Here is an 18,821-nt window from a genome sequence, read left to right on the forward strand (position 1 = left end):
TTCTTTCAAGAGGCATTTGTGCTACTCCCTAGGCAGTGTCAGTGGGAAATCTCTGCAAAGAAGCCACATTTTATAGTCATAACATAATATTCAGTAATATCTACTTAGTGATAGCTAAATTTTAAAGTATTCAGAATATCTAAACCATGTTGTTAAGGAACCTCATGAGAAGATATTTTGGAAAGTTTTTTTCACTGATTATTGACAAACCATAATGAAATCAAGTTTCATTTTATATATTCATGTCTGTGACTAAATGCTACAAATCCTCCTATATCCCAGGAAATTATTTGCCGGGTGTTCTGCATATGACACAAATCCTGGGCTTAAAAATCTAAGCCATTGAAGTTCTTTGCAGAGCACAAATCTACACACTTGAAATTTCAATGAGAATGTTATCATCTTCTTACACCAGGCTGAGGAGTTACTTGCATAAAAAATATGATGATAGTCTGCAGCCAAAATTATCTAAAAAAATTTTTTGGAAAATTTTAACAAAGTTTTGCTATATATGCTGAGCAATATTTACATTCAAAAATGTCTTGAAAATTTCTATAGCTTGGAATAATTTGTTTTTTCAGGTCAAGATGTATTCTTATTTCTTACCTGAAATTCCTTTCTTTCAGAGTCCTGCATGTGAGGCAAGTCTGGAGACTGGGCTCTAAGAAAGGATGATGTTGAAAACAAATGAAGGGAGTCTAGGATAATTGCGCAAACATTGAGGGTCTGTTGGGGGTCATTTTGGTCATGGCTGCGTGCTTAAAGTATAGAATTATCAGTTATTATTCCTCTTTGAGCTTCTTGATCTTGAGATTCTTCTGGTCTATATCCTTTTCAAAGAATCAACATTGGTTACTATTCAAATGCTGTACTGATTTAGTAGACCAGCGACTTGTTTAAGGTTGTAGGGTTGTATAGAAAGGTCCAATGTAAAGAAAAGATTTAGATTCCTCAGAGAAGCTGAAAGTAATGAAAGAGAGAGTAAAGTTGCATCATTTCCGTAAATAACGATGAGGTTCAATGGAGTTGATTACTAATGATCTTGAATGGACCTAGGAATAAGTCTTTCATTTCTTTGCATAGATACCTCATAGTAATGTTCTTAGGTAAGATCTCAAAGAAAGATACTTTTCACATAAGTAGGTCTGTTCACAAATGCCTTGTACTGCTGTTTAATATGTTAGAGTGACTTCAGATCTTTCTAATCAGAACAGTGTCTGGATTGGTCATACATTCAGAGGTTCAGACAAGGAGAAAACATAAGATCAGTATATAAAACCATGCATTTTTTTATACCTCAATAAATGTGACTTTTAAAAAAATGTATTATTAAACACAAAGATATAATTTTAAGATTATAAAAAAATTGTGGTTTTGGTAAAGGTTGATAGAATGTCCCATACTAATTCTATTGTAGTAACCATTTTCCTCTTATCACATACACCAGACACCAAAACGTACTAATGAAATGACCTTGGATAAACACAATTCATATATTTTATCCCTCTATTGAGAGACAATGCAAAGCGAGTTAATGATAACTCTGGAACCTAACCACCTAGCTTTGAATCCTAGCTCTGTCACATATAAGTTGAGAGACTTGGAAACATTATTTCATCTCTTTGGACATCAGTTTTTTCATTTTAAATTGGAGATAATACTAATACCTACCTTATAGGGTTGTTGATAAAATTAATACATATAAATATTAATATTTAATATGTTATTGCACATAGAATAGTGTTTGAGAGCGAGCAAGTACAAAGGAATCTTTCATTATCATTAGGCTGATGAGAAGAAGAGCAAAAATGAACTTGTAGGCTTTGACGAATGCCTTTGCAAGGTATGATGGCAAAACTCCAGTGGCTTTTGCAACAGTTTCCACATGCTTTCTTTCTTGTCCTTGACAATTTTATACTTTGATTTATATCCTATTTGGTTCCTACTTTGTATCTTGGTTTGCTTTTCTCAGTCCACTGTCAGTGGTGTCAAAATTTGCTTCTGGTTTCTATTTGCCTCTGGACTCTGTTTTTGAATCCTTACCAAGGACTTTCCCTAGATTCATCCCATTTCTTCTCCTCACCTTTCTTCACTTTGTAACATGTTCACTTCAGATGCCTGAGACACCTGTTCTCAGCTGATCCAACAGGCAGAACATTAATGAGAATAGGAGAGGGTCAGAGATTATTTCCACTTTGAGGCCACGGTTGCCTTGTCAGAGATGGATCTCCTTCTTTTCTTTCTTAATAAGAGCACAGGGCTCTAGTAAAGGGGGTTATTGGTTTAATGAGTTTGTACTAAAGGAGGATCTTAGGCTCCAACAGTGCACATATGCTGTTAGTGAGCATCTGGTCTTGAACACTCACTGGATTAAGTAAACAGGCATAGTCCTGATGTATAGGTAACATAGTGGCAAAGTAGGTAGGCTTCATACCTAGACTGCCTGGATTCCCCTACTGGTTCCTCTATAGCCCTGCTGAGCAATCTTGAGGAGATCACCTGAGAAATCTTAATCTTAAATCCCTTAAATCTTAAATTTTGTCATCCATAAAATTAGGGATAATCATATTTCCTTCTGAAAGTTATTCTGCGGATGAAATGAATTAGTGTATGCAAAATAGAATAGGGCCTACCATATGTGTTATTATTACTATTAAAGAGCTACTTGATATTGACCCTGTCCTTTTTAGGATTCATGTGAAAAGGATCATGGCAACTCATAGGACTTATGGGCAGTGAATATACTACCAATACAGGTGCTGAAGGAAATAGTGGATGATGATACCAGTGCGAATGAAATGTGGATGGAGAATGATGGGTCTCATAATGACGCCCCAGCAATAGACACCCGGCTGCCATGTCCACTCCACTTTTGTGAGCACATGCTCAGGCTTTACTGGAGATAATCCACTGACCCAAAGCTAGACTATAGAAGCTATCCAGCAGCATAATATAGAAGTATGTCCTGCTTATCTTCCAATGGAAGTCATAGCATGGACTCAGTGAGCACATTTCAGACATGGGCTCAGTCATCCTCTCAGCTACTGGAAGAGTATGACATTCTTCACTAGGGGAGTTGACACTGTAGGGACACCCACACAAAAAGTGACCTGTCATACCGTCACCACCCAGTCTGACACTGTGCCTATTCCATATCCCCTCTGCCACTGGGGTGTAAGCGCTTTCACTCCATGACATATTATGTAGCCATTAAAATGTTTGTGAAGAGTGTACAATAACGTGGGAACTCGCCCTGCCTCTAAGTGCCTAGCTCTATCACTGTACGGATAAGTGCATGCATTTTAAGACACATATCACCTTTTTATAAAGCATTTGTTTATAATTGCATTTGAATTAAAAATGAGCCTTTTAATGTGAAGGCTTACTCATTTTTCTACCTGAGCTCCCAATACAATACCTAGCACGTAGCGATTGCCCAATAAAGTTCATTAAATGAGTGAATGAATGAACCCAAATCTGTGCTGCTAAAGCTTATTTAAAAATTAAAGTATGCTTTAGTTTTTTGGATAGTTTGAACATCACGCTTAAGAGATGGAGATAACTTTTTTAGTTTCTCGCAGCCCTGTCTCAGTGGTCAGCCAATTTGTTTTTATAAGTCCACATAAATTAGACTAGATAACATCTATCTTTCTTTGGAGAAGTGGTATTACTGTTCAGAATCATGAGCCTCTGTGTCATTACATCTCCAATCCACACACATTAAGCTCCTTAAACCTAATTTGAAAATCGACGTTTCCTTTCCCCAATCATTTCTGTTGCCTATCACACTCTTGGGGTTGTACCACCTTGGACGCTGTTATTAGAAGCGGTCTCTCCAGAGCTTTGTAGAAAAAGGCTATTTCTTTCTCAGCCTAGGAACAAATGTCTCTTTATATGCAGGCTTGAAAATCACTGCCTGTGTGGGTAGTGTATTACATTGTGTGTACAATTCTAATTCACCCTCAGTTTTCAGCCATTTGTCTCCTTTGGTGATATTGATTTCTAGAGCAATTCTGCTCATTGATTTCAGACTATTTTCCTGAGGTCTATTCTTGTTTGTTCTCTTCAGTATTTATGGAGAACTCACAATTGAGCAGTCACATTTTTATATACATACTTTAGGATAAGTCTCACAACATCTTTGAAGTAGTTCTTTGATTTTACAAAATGGATGTGAACAAGTCACAGGAAGGTAAAACAAACCTCTCTGGAAGGACTGAACTTTCGGAGCAAGCAAGATTAGAAAAATATATCAGGAAAGCTGGGATGAGGGCGGTGATTACAAAAACTCATTTGGTTCCTCATGTGCCCTTTGACAAGTGAATCAATACTCTTAAATCTCAGTTTACAAACTATAAAAAAGGAGAAGGTTAAAAACAAAAAAAAGCATTTTTTCCCCTTACCTACCACCTATATTATAGAGTTGTAAGAATCTATTGAGCTAATGAATATAAATATTTCACAAAGGTGAGGTTAGCTCAGGATTAAAAGCACCGATCATTTTCAATATACTCTAACTCAAATCTTGATAAGAAGTGTTACAATGAGAGAATTGCTAAATGCTAATGTCTTATTAAATATTTTTTTATAGTTTTTTCAACTATGCCTATATGAGAATCATCTGCATGCTCAGTAAAAATGCATGAGTTCACAGATTTAAATAAAGCTCTTCTTAGATGTGTCCTACACCCTAGAAACCAAAATTATATATGAGGATTTAAAAGTGGTAAGTCAGACAGACCTGGATTGAATCTGAGCACCGCCACTTACTAACTATATGTTCTTATAAGTTTTACTTATCTATCGTTTCCTGGACTATAACAGAGAGCAATGTGCCACAATTTGTTTGAGGATTAAATGAGAATACAAGCCAAGCACCGAAAGCAGTGTCTGGTATATATTCAGTTTCAATCAATATGTGTTATTATTAGTTTTCCTTTTAAATACATTTGACTATGAATATTCCTCTTTTATTTAGCCATCTATTACTGGTAAAAATGGCTGCTAGCTTTTTCTTTCTATATTTTCCAGGCTTGCATGTTAGATGCTGGGGGCTACAAAGATGGATGAAATTGAATCAGTGCACTCACTAGCTAGGATGTGGACTCCTTCATTGGTGTATCCCAACTGAGTAATGTTGTATCTGGTACATAGTTGATACTCGATAATTTTTAATTAAGTGAGTTAATGTCTATAGTGATTTTGGCTGAGCAGTGAAGATGACTATGTAAATAATTTTGCAAAGTACATTGTAATAAGTGTTCTAATTTAGGAGTGTACTGTCTCAATTTAATTTTATTTCATTATGCTATTCTGTTATTTAGCTGAATTTCATTTTCTTTATTTTCCCCTTATGGCTGCATTGCTACTGGTTTTAGCCTTTTCCAATATTTGCAGTGTCTCCTAATTTTGTATCATGTAAGAATTTTATTAACTTGGCATTTATTTCTTCTGCCTTGTGTTGAATAAAAACAATTTTATACAACAGTTAACACCCACCCTCACTCCGCGGCTGCCTCCTTCTAGCTTGTAAAGCACTACATTTATCATTTGGTTTGATTTCTGATCTTTGAGCAAGTTTGATCTTCACAACTATGATTTTATCAAAGGCTATTTTATAAGCATATTTTCCAATAACATACTTAGAAAGAAACTTATGAGACTTACATGGGCACTAGAGCATGCTTGTCTGTGTGTGTGTGTGTGTGTGTGTGTGTGTGTGTGTACGCCACAAGATGTGAGAGAGAGAGAGAGAGAAAGAGAGAGAAATTCAGTCAAGTAAATCTGAATAAAATTGAATGATTTATGTTGAATAATAATCATGTAATAAAATGATCTCAGGGAAAATTATTTTCTTATACAGAATATAAATTAGATCATGAATAAAGACATTCGGTCCTAGATAAAATAATAGTAGTTAATGTTTCTTGAGTACTTACAGTGTCAGGTACAGTTCTAAGTATTTTTGTTTTTTATGAATTAAATCGACATTTTTAAGATAAGTCTAGAATTATCTTTCATTTACAGATGAAGAATAAGAGGAACAGATCAATTAACTAACTTAGTCAAAGAAACAGAGCTAGTGAACCCATGGCAGAGTTGGAATTCCAATTCCTATACACTGGCTCCAGAGCTCATTTTCTTCTCTATTATAATTTTGCTATTATAACTTTACCTACCCAGAGTCCATTCCTCCTGTTTCTGGTAACAGCACTTTGATTTAGCTTTGGGCGCCATCCATAGCCACTGAAGACTCAGTAGAGCTGTCTATCAAGTTTCTTGGCCTCTCTTACAAAGAGAGATGTACATGACCTGAGAGCAATCAAACTCTCCCAAAATTTTTATCATGATTGGAAGACTGCAAAGAGTGAAAATGATTGGAGTTCATTTATCCTCATTAAGAGACTATTAGTTTCAGCTTTTAAAGTCTCTGAAGCTTCTCTGATTTTTGGATTTAAAAGTCTGATTATTCATCATTTCCTTTAATTCTCCAAGGTTATGAGATAAAGCCATGGGTTATGATGATACAGGTTATGCACTACCCAAATGTAGTGGGTACTGGGCTCAAACAAAGGCAGCTTTATCCTTCAATATAGTCCTTTTTGTCTAAATTAGTCCGTGTCAGTATCTCTTGATTAGAGAACCCTAATCAATCTCCCAGGATATAATGGCTGTTATGGACTAAATTGTGTTCCCCCCAAACCGATATATTGAAGCTCTAACCTCCAATTTGACTGTCTATAGCTACAGGAACTTTAGAGAGGTAAAATCTCATTTAAAGTTATTTAAAGCCATAATGTAAAAACTGGTGTCCTTATAAGAAGAGGAAGAAACACCTGAGGCCTGTTCCTATGCATGAACACAGAAGAAAGGCCATATGAGGACACTATGAAGGCTGCTCTCTACAAGTCAGAAAGAGAAATTTCACCAGAAACCAGCCCTAACAGTACCTTGATTTAGGACTTCTAACCTCTAGAATTGTATGAAAATAAATCTTTTTGTTTGAGCCACCTAGTCCCTCATATTTTGTTATGGCAGACTGATACAATGGTCTTGAGCTCTTCTAAGACTTGGGGAGATGTGCCGTGTCTCCTGCTCTGGCTGTCCAGAGGCTACTATCTACTATACAAGACTATTTGGGTTATTCCTCTCTGAATGCATTATTCCATGCTAAGCAATGAGGAGTCAGTGGTGAACAAAGTAAACCCAATTTTTGCTCTCATGGAGGTGGTTTAAAGTGTATGTATTAACTTCATGCACAGTTTCTTTACTTTCTTAAGATTTCTACTAAAATATTAACTTATCAGAGGTCTTTCTTGACCACCTACCCGAAGAAGCAATCTCCTAACTATGAGCTCTCCCTATTCTGCTTTTGTGTTTTCTTTCTATAACATTTACAACCAGTTGAAATAGTGTATATTCACTTCTTGATCTGATCATCTTCTATTTCCCCACTAGAATATAATCTCTGTGAGTCTATGGTCCTGGTTTTCTTTACTGCTACATCTGTTTCAGTTATTATTGGACATATGAAGACACTCAATATGTTTTTATTAACTTGATTAGGGAGTGAATAAATGGTGTACATAGCAAAGTGAAGTCTCAATTAATATCAATTCAAAATTTCTTTAACTTCTCATATACTGTCCCACTGTGTGAATTACTTCTGTCTCCCAGGTGTTTCTTTTCAGCACCTTTGGTCTCCTCTGCTTTTTAACATTCTCCTTACTTCTTTCTTTTTTTCTTTAATCTTTGAATCTGTTTACTTTGATTATTTTCCCATTCCTACCCATCCTTTTAGTAATTATTTTAATAAGTGATTATAGTATAAGGTATAAAGTTATTTCAAATTGCCTGATTAAGTGGTATATTCATTCTTGAAAAAGCTGATGAGTCATGTAGTTAAAATTCTATCCAAAAGAAAAGAGAAAGACAAATTGTATACAATCCCATCCTAGGATTGACTAGTGAACTATAATTTTAAAATAATGTTTTCTCAGCCCTGTAACAACCCTAGTACTTCACTCTGGAGCCATTGATACTCCCACTAATATGATTTTTTTAAATACTAGATATAGTTGCTAATATTAAAAATTACTTAAAGCCTTAATGTAAAAACTCTCAGAACTTGAGTTTCTAGCTCTTCTTGAGAAACCACATCCTGAAGAGGCCCTGTTGCAAGCTGAGTGGCACCTGCCTTGTGTGATCTACATACAGTTCTCCCCTTCTCTTCATCCAACACTCATTAGACTCCCTGCATCTGACCGTATTTGTTCATTTGCATCTCATGTTTGGCCCCTTGAGGTATGTGATGTCATAATCCTGATCTACCACAGGGATAGTTTTTATAGGATATATAATGACTACTTTAATAAAGCTACTACAATGAGTTAAACATTTCTAGATTATTTTAATGGAGAAAGAGGGATTTTATATTGAAATCAATTTGGAACAGTATTATGATTTCTTTATTTTCCAAATTTATAATTTTACTTATGACTCACTTCCTTTTCTGTCCTCTAAATGGCTCCTGCAAAGGTCAAATAATCCCTCTCTAAGACATCAATGCATCTTTAGAATCTGGGTCTACTGTTATCCCTCTTCAAAAAGGGTTCTCTTCCAACATCTCAATTTTTCAGCTAATTATGCTCTTCCTTTTCATCCTAAGTTCCAAGATCTAGGATCCTGCATTGTTTCTAGTGCCAAGACCACAGCTTGCAGCTCCATTTAAGTAACATGCCTTTCTCTTCCTGGCCTTCTGCCTTTGTAATAGTTCCAGGGCTGATGTCTCACCTACTCTCACCAATTCTTATAGGGAGTAGATTGTTGCTTTTGAACTTATATATATACATTTTATATACTTTTCCTTGATGGAAATTTAGGAATCCTTAGTCCTCTATGTTCTTTAACAAGTTGAGAAATAGATGCATAGTGACAGATGAAAGCAAAGTACAACGTCAGTCTGATTTCCTATGAAGTTGGATTGGAGCCTGTGGCTACGATTTCACTGAAAAGAGACTTCTTTCTCTTCCTCAAAGATATATCTTGAGACATATGTCTAGAAAGTAGGCAACAGAGATGTCCTTTATACATGAAGGAGCCACATGCTTCATCAACAATATAATGCCCTAAAAAATGGATCATTCCAGAAAGAAAGAAAGGAGAGTGGACAGCTAGGTAGGCCTTCGGGTAGAACTTTAGAAAGTTTGGTTTGCTACCTGAGTTAGTGAGACAAAAGTCGTCCTTAGTGATAGGAGTAACAGGAGAGAGAGAAGCGCAGGCCAGCTTCCATTTTGTTTTCTTAAATGCAGTGACACTGCTCAGGGCTAATGTGACAGTATATATTAGGGTTGCTCCATGTTCAATTGTCATGTATTCCTCTTTGTATGAAAATGAGTAAAGGAAAAGGTTTTAGAGAAGAGGCAGGAATGTTCAATACTGTCCTCTCTTGGGGTTACAAGAATTAGCCCAAATTGATAACATAAGGATAGGAAAATATTTCCTCTAACATCTATAATAAGTGTGTATACTTACTGTGTCCATTTTACAGATGATGAAAGTTGGTTGGGAGAATTAGAGATATTAAGTAAATTACACAAAGGCATATGGCTAGTATATGGAGATAGGGAACTTGAACTTGACCTCTACTCTTTGTTGATTGACTACCCTGAATAGGAATGCCTCCCTAGCATCTCATCTTTACTACTGTAGTTAGAACAAAGATTTCTAGCTCATCTTACTATGAAGCTCTATTCTGCAGGTTCTTCCCTACCTCCCAGTTTATTTACATTGGTGACTGAATTCTGGCTATTTCAATGACTAATATGCTTTGGATACAATAACGAGCATTAGAGAGAAAATGAGAGGAATAACACTATATATACACATATATATGTACTTATATATAGTTATATACACACACACATATATATATATATATATAGTTTAACTTCTAGAGTCCAGTGCCATTGCAATAATATTCTTTGCTTAAAGTCATTAAATGTTTATTTTGGAAAGTAACATTATGCAGAAATTCAGCTGTACTTTCTTAACAAGAGAAGCAGATATCCTGGTATAGAAATATAAATTAATTTGTTTATTCAGAGCAAAGACATATTTGTATATGATAAAAGACTTGATTTATTTCACTGCTTGAGAAAATACGTCATAGAAAAGGGCACTTGTAATCTGTAAACAAAGCTGCCCTGTGGCTTTTGGATAGAACTTTGATAGATCTACGCAATAAGAAACAACGTCATGAGTTTAAATTTAGAGGGCATATTTTAAAGGTAGATGTAAATCCTCTGAATTATTTTTGTCCATCTTGTCTACAGCTGTTACCCCAGCACTCAGAATATTGTGTGGTACATTTTAGGCACTTAATACGTGTTTAATAAATGAGTAAAATTGTGGAAGATTATTAAGTCATAGGGCATCAGAGCATATGTACTTCACTAGAGCAGCGGTCTCCAGTCTTTTTGGCACAAGGGTCTGGTGCTCCGATGAGAATCTAATGCCTGATGATCTGAGGTGGAGCTGAGGTGGTGATGCTAGCACTGGGGCGGCGGCTGCAAATACAAATGAAGCTTCACCAGCTAGCTCCTTGCTCCCCTCCTGCTATGTGACCTGGTTCCTAACCAGGGGACCCCCATACTAGAGTATGTAGATGAACATTTAAGTCCTGTGCTAGACTATTATTCAGATTTTATTTTCTTTTTCTTATACTGCAGTTATCCCAGAGCATATCTCTGCATTAGCTGAAGTTTATGTTTAAACTCCAGTGCAGTAGAGTCCCTTAGAGATATCACCCTATCACTCACTTTAGGTGTCCATTTCCTTTATGGTTCTTCCTTTTAGTTTCACTTTTCAGTTTGCAAAATCTAAAATGTGCTTTGAAAAGTATCAAATGTTACTATACATCCTGATTTTTTACATTTTTTTCAGAGATAAACATATAAATGAGGGGGGTGGGTGGGGGAGAGAGAGAGAGAGACAGAGAGAGAGAGAAGGGAAGGAAGCTTATCCACTGCCTGTTCAGTTAATTTTCACCTACACAGGCAAGAAATTCTTGCAATTTCTAATAAATGTGTCTCCTAATTATCAAAAAAAGTTGAAGTTTTCTGATCTCCCAAATAGCTCAAAATATAATTTTTCATTGTGTTCACTAAAAATATACCTTGCATAAATGCATCTACAATTTTGTGGATGCTTCTAGTTGTTACATAAAACCTGAACAAAGGAAAAATGTGAATTATGTTACGGTTTCTGTTTTAGACTTTTAGAGACTTCAAAATGTTATTTGATAAGTCAGAGCTCAGACTTCAGTTTTTCCTGGAGGAATGACTAAGTTGATTTTTCTATGTAAGTGTTTAATTGTTCTTTAAGACCTCACCTTGTGAAAACAAGTATAGCTCATGAGACACACTGCCCCTGGCTTTCAGAAGCGCAGTTCTGGGAGAAAGTGGCCTTGAATACCTCACAGGCACAGGAGCTCTGAAACTCCTGAAAAACTGTTTGCCTAGAAGGCTTCTAAAGTGGCCTGCTAATAAGATCTGAGAAAATGATACTTTCCTCTGGTTGTACTTAAAGTTACAAAAAATAGAAAGGATCTTGGTGTTTCAGAATGCAGCAGAGAACATTCTGTCTCATACTTGCCCTGAAGTTTGATTTGGTTGCGTTACAAAAAGAAAGAAGTAAACTTATTTGGGGGTGAATGTTTCCTTTCCAGTTTTTAAGACTGCTACGAATTTTCTGGTTATCTTTGTAGTTTTCGTTACACAAATCTAGTGCTTTGTATCTTTCCCACTGCCTTTTGGCTGCACTCCCTACAATCTCCCATCTCTTAAAGAATAAATTTGAAAAAAGCTATTTACTTTTTTACCTCCCTATTTTATTTCATGCTGTTCACCCCACTTTGAATTCCCTTTTCATTTTTCTTGGTCCACCCATTCTTCAATGATCTTAGTTCTCCCCAAACCTATTCCAAATATACTAAACCCACCTGAGCTCTTCATCCATAAACTGATATCTGAGTTGCCTGTACCTCTCAATTCACACCTGTTCTGTATGCTGGTAAAGGACGGGCCTGAGATTGTTTTGCAATGCTATTAAATTTGCCACACAGGCAATGATGTCTTCTAGTGTATAAGTTTCAGGGTGCCAATCTGCTTTATACAAAAAGATTCTCAGTATTTGTTGTTTCTGAAACAGACGATTATTATTTTAGTCTGAAATTTGTTTTTATAAATCCCATTTTTTTAATCTACTTGGCAAAGTGTCAAGAAAGATTGGAAATACATTCTGATTTCTTGCTCAGTTGGCTTCTACAGTGTCCATTAAAATTGATATCCCCTGGAATTCTGGCATTTTGGGGAAACCTGCCAAGTCACTTCATGCTTCATCTTTGGTTCTGCATTGACTCATAGGCTCAAGGCACAGGCTTGTGTTTTCTTCCAATAAACATGTTATATTCACCCTAAAAATTGTAAATGAATATTAGAGAATCAAAAGGAAATAAAGAATGTCAAATTAATTGACTACTAGGGCTTTGAGATAATAAAAATAAAATTGAGGCAGTAAGCTTTGAATCAATCTAATCCATTGGTCTGAAAGAGAGTGGTCCATGTTAATATAGCTCAAAATAGTTCTTGCTAACAGTATCTTCTTTGAATATATAGGTAAGTCTTATAACAATTTGAGGAAGGAGATACAATTAGGATGTTGAACCCCATAATAATTACGTAGACAAATGTCTGGAGACTCCCAGCTGCCCCAGCCCTCCACTAGCGTAGGAGTCACAAGGATCCCCAGGAGCTAGAAGCGCTCCAGGCGAGACTATCTCACCTCAGCACCAGGAGTGAATAGTGAGCAACTTTCTTTCTCCATCTTCACCACCCCTAGCCAAAAGAAAGCCCTCACAGCATAACCATTACTGTCTGGAACCAATAGGTCTAATCTAATGCCTTAATTCCTGTTTATAGCAGTATTCAAGATGCACTGGATTTCCAGACCATATCTGCCCCCACAGAGATTCTCCTCTTAATGCAGTTTGATAGACAGTGAGGCCACAGCTCAACATTTCTCTCTGTTCTTTGTTTTTCTCCACAGCATTTATAGCAAGATTAAATACTATATGTTTTACGAATTTCTTGTCTCACTTGACTCAAATATACTATCTATGCGGGCAGCTGTATCTGTGCATGAATATATGAATGTCTGTTTCTCTATCTCCAGTGTTTAGAGTAGTTCCAGCTCATAGTAGGCACTAAACAGATATTTGTTGAATGAATGGATGAAAGCATGCATGAAAATTTCCCTGGAGAGTTTGTCTGCTTACAAGGTCAGGGCTCTGCAAAGGCAGCTGTTCTGAATGATTCTTGAAAGTCATCTTCTAGACTTCAGGTGCTTGTTTGCAGCTGCTTGCACTTGTCTATTCCTTGAAAGGCTGTGAATATTTCAAAAGTCATTCCAATATTTGGCCCAATAATTTTATCTCAAGAGTTCTATGGTAAAGAATAATCCCAAAAAAGCTTTAATGCCTATAACTGCTGACTGAAGTCTTGTCAAAAATAACAAGCCACTCATGGATTCATCTGTTTATCCATCTCTTTCTCTATTTAACAATTTTTTTGATCACATATCACATGATGTATTAGATGCTGGATCTGTAATGGTGAGTGAACCCAGGGCACTCTCTATCTTCATGGAGAGTTTGCAGTATAGTGGAAATCTAAATTTCCAACATGGATACAATGACTCTGTAGATTGGATTGGATAAGATTACTTGTAACATATTTTATATTCTAGTGACAAAAGAATTATGTATTATATCATTAACCCTGTCCCTAGCTACCCTACCTTATCTCCACCTCTGACTTTTTCTTCATTATATTTCTATGCCTAGAATGAGAATGACTTTTTTTTTGCCCCTTTCATTTGCTGAGTTAGATTTTTTTTAAATCCTTTTCCATAATAAATCAGTATCTGCATATCTCTGTCATAAATTAACCATATGCTTTGTAATTGCATGCTTCTCCCATTTAGTGCAATCTATTCAAAAATAAAGTGTTAGCCTTATTTATCATCTAATCTCTAACAGCGAAAACAGTCTCTAGACACATATAACAATGTATGTGCATTAACCAATGCTAAATAAGTGAAAAATAATGAATGATTATATTTTAGCACTACACTAAATGATGAGTAAAATCTAAGAATTATTTAATCATATGTAATAGATATGCATTTAATCTGTGAACTTTTTTATTTCTAGTTTCCTTGTAATGTCTGTGCTTATGTACATAAGAGAAATTTGAGCTTCTATACCCTAGCTTGTTGTCTCTAATCTGCATATGTAGTGAGAGAAAGAATACATTAAAAATCTGAAATAATGTAACATAACTTCTTAATATACTTTCAAATCTCTATTCTTGAATCTTATCTTTATTTCCATATAGCCTTTCAGAATTTACATCACTGGTAATATTACAAACATGATATTATTGTAATTATGATCCCTTTTAGGTTTACCAAATTATTTTTGAAAGGATTTCTATTATATTTGGCTCAGGAGCTAGTCAATTATATAATTGAACAGATATTTACTTAGAGTTTAATATAGAGCTGTTACTGTACTGGGCCATTGTGAGAAAATGTACCAGCCAGACAAATTTCACATCATAGTAAATATTTATTTCAGAAACTTCCCACTTACTTAATATCCTATAATGTCACAATTTCCATTATCATCTTCTTTTCTCAGGAAAACTCTCTTTCAGTCAGTCAGTTGGTCGTTGTCATTCACATTGATCACATGTTTTTATGTAGTAAGTAATGTAGTTAGCACTGAATAATTGGAAAATGCATTTTATTGCTTCTTTTGAATTTGTAAGCTCATTGTATTTTTAATAATTTAATGAAAAATGTAAAACGAAAAAGAAGAAACAGTAGCATTGTGAATCTCAAAGAACCAATAACCCTGCTCAATAATTATTGACACTTGGCCAATCTCGTCTGATCAATACCGCCACAAATTTTTGTTCTCCGCTCCACCCTTACCTTGCATATTGGTTTTTGTATTCAGTTATTGTTTGATTTTTTTTTTTAGTTAATTTATTGGGATGACATTGGTTAATAAAATTATATAGGTTTCAAGTGTACAATTCAATAATACATGATACATATATTACATTGTGTGTTCACTACCCAAAGTTAAATTTCTTTCCCTCATCATCTATTTCACTCCATTTACCCTTGTCTACTTCCCCCCTTCCTTCTTCTCTCTGGTAACCACTATACTATTGTCTATGTCCATGAGTCTGTTTGTTTGTCTTGTTCGTTTGTTGCTTTACTCATATGTGGGATATAAAACTGAAAACTGAAAACTGAAAGCGTATTGTTTGAAGTAAACATATATATATATCCTTAAAATTTTTATTTATATCTCTAAAATAAAGGTACTGAATTATATTTTAACAAAGTCACAAAACGTGTCAGTAAAAATTGAAATAATAACTTCTTAATTTCAATGTTCATATTTCCAATTGTTGCATTATCATTTTTCTCTTTGTTTAAATCAGGATACAAATTGGTCACACACATTGAAATTGATTAATATGGGTCTTGATTTCCTTTTATATTGTCGCTCCTTTCTCCTGTAATTTTTTCCCCTTGGTCTCTGTTGATAAAGAAGATTTGTTATTTGTTCTATAAAGTCTGGATTTACCGATTGTATTCAAGTAATTTCATATTGCATATTCTTCTCTGTATTTCTTGTAAACTGATGGTTGAAGCTAAAAGTGTAATAGGATTTAGGTTAAACATTTTGACAAAACTTTTTCAAAAGTGGTGGTTTGACCTTCCATTATAAAACAAATAATGTCTACTTATCTCTCTTTTTGTGATGTCAGCAACTCTTGATGCTCAGTTTCCATATCAATTCATTTATTAGTGGCTATAAAAAAGTGATATTCTAAAACTAACTTTTCTCATTTATAACCTAAAATATTTCTATAAAAAGAAATTTACTTTTATTGTTTACCATGTGGTACAATTAGTATGGGCAAGTCAGCATACATGTGTAATTTCTTTATTGACCAATTTTCAAAATGTTAGTTCATTAACATTCTACAGCAATGATTTTTTTTAGTATCATGATGAATTAATAAGTTTAAGCATGCTTGGTGTTTTTAATGTATTACAATTACTATTATTATTACTCAATGTGTCCCAACTTAGGCCAGTGGAAAATTCTTCAAATTACCTTTGAGTCATTTAGATAAAGCCTAGTAGACTTCGATGAATTCCTTATTGTTTGGCATAACAAATGCCCCTAGCAGTGCTGGAATTAGCTATTACTCCAGAGAACCTTGTTTCTTTTTGTAGGAAATGATGTTTAAAAAACCTAATCTATGCACTAGGGGTGCTCATCGATTTTAGCTTATTAATATTTCTGTGACTCTTCAATGGACAGAGAAAGGAAAATGAATGTTTGCTTTTTAAAGATAAGATGCTAAAGAATAAATATCAATTATTTTCAATCAAAATGTACACTATAGAGTTTTTACTTAACTTCTTTTATTTTACATCTATTTCTCCTTTCTTCTACAAGAATTCTGGACAAACACTGGAAATAACTGAATTTTAGTAACACATACTCATTTTATCCCATATTACACATACTATTTATTTTTCTCATGATAATAATGCTAGTCTATCATCAATAATATGATAACTGAAACAGCTAAAATATTGTATACTTCTTTTTGTCTTTAGGTTACATCCCTCTAGAGATGACTTGTCAAATTATGCTATTTTAAAATCACTTGGAATAGTTCTTTTCTGTGTGGTTATGCCACCAACCCAGAGAAAGATTTGGGTTGATGTTTTTATTTTATAGTTTTAATAATGTCTTTTCAAATTTAGTTTTGTTTTATATGTATTCATAATTTTAAAATTAATTCTATAAAAGCAATAATTAATGAAGCCTAGCTATTACTCATGCCTACTCTAATCTATTCTTTCAATTCCTTTATAGATAACCACTACAACATGTTATTGTTTATCCTATTATTTTCAATATATGTAACGTATTAGGTAGATATTATATAAGTAGTCTTTTCACTTCCCCCAAGTTTTCTGTACTATTTTCTCTTTCTCCAGATGTTTTTCCTTTTTTTAAAGAATTTCATTTTTGTTTCAATGGTTACTTTCATGATAGTAACCTAATAATACTTAGTTCCCTCCTTTTTGGTTACTATCTATTGGTTAATATTAGAATTAACTAGTAGCCTCTTCTTTCCTTTGTATCTAGTATTATTGTAGAAATGATCTTTTGGGTTTGGGATTTTTTCCTCCTGATTGCTCTGATTTTATGGAGGAATTCAGGTAAGTTAGAGAACAATGAAGCTTCTACCCCTGTCTTCCCAGTTGGTACACTACTATGTAACTTATTTTGCTATTTTTATTGCAGCACATTATTAGGAAATTATTGTAGGAGGAAAATAAATCAAATTTATGATTTGACTTTCTCTCTTGTAGCATTTTTGAATTCAAAGGGAATTAATTGATAAATGTTATAATTAGCATATAAGGTGAAATAGTTTGTAGACTCTTGATGGTTAGAAAGTAAATTTTCATCAGATTTTGTTCCTAATATTACTTAAATTCATAAGTATTGCATTTTTTCCAAAATGTTAAAATGCTCTAAAAAGTTTTACACTTTTGATATCTGTCAAAAGTAGTCCAGGTTATTTTGCCTTTGTTCCTTTATTTTAAAAAGTTCATTTCATAATTAACAAAAAAGTAATTATAAAGTACTTTATAACTCATGAGAGTTATAGACATACTGAATAATAACTGTGAACTCTGTGTGCCTTTCGTAATTTGCAAAGTTTTGTGTTGAATAAAAAACAATTACCTGAGAAATTAATGGATAGCTCCACTTTAATGAGTTCAATAACTCTGCATTAGGTTGAGGAGTCTCTGAGGAGGAAAGTATAAGGGGATATAAGCTGATCGCAATGAAGATAAAGTTTATGTACTTTTCAACCAAGTCTCTTCCTTTAGGAATCAAGCATATCTTTGGTTTTGGGTAACCCCCTCTCCATCCCCTTGAATTGTAGACTCCCAGCATTTACGCTGTAGGAGAGATACATGCAGAGCTTTCCCCCTGCAACAGAATTCTGTTGAATTCTGGCATTGTGTTTGTTCTCTGGCCTGAGTCACAATCATTTGATTACAGTGGTATGATTCCCTCCCTTTTTAAAATAAGTTTGTTTATTTATGATATTAATTTATTTTTACTTGAATTTATTAGGGTGACATTGGTTAATAAAATTATGTTTCAAATGTACAATTTAATAATATGTCATATGTATTGCATTGTGTGTTCACCACCCAAAGTTAAATTTCCTTAGAAAACTGAAAAGGGGAAATCAGACTTCTGATGGCAAACACACAAAATGAGTCCTGTAATATTCTTTTCAAAATAAGAGAGAATTATCTTCGAACTGTTAAGTTTGGACGTAAATAGCAGGTAACAGACAGTAAAAGATATCTGTAAAAATAAAGAATATCTGTTTTCCCCTGTGTAGCTGTATTTTACTGCGTATGCTGTTTGAAGAGTGTTTTGTGCTATGCACATAAGGCACTAAAAAGAGGAAACATTTATGCAGTAGAAATTTATCTCTACCTCTGTCACTGTCTTATAGGGTTAGGCAAGAGAAAAAAATCCCAACTTGGAGGACGGTTTGTATAATAGTTCATTGCTTACACTCACAATTTGGTTCTCATCTCTTTCCCTAAATGTTACCAAGAAACAA

Source organism: Pteropus medius, unplaced genomic scaffold, assembly GCF_902729225.1.
Source record: "Pteropus medius unplaced genomic scaffold, Ma_sr-lr_union100, whole genome shotgun sequence".
NCBI classification, from domain to species: domain Eukaryota; kingdom Metazoa; phylum Chordata; class Mammalia; order Chiroptera; family Pteropodidae; genus Pteropus; species Pteropus medius.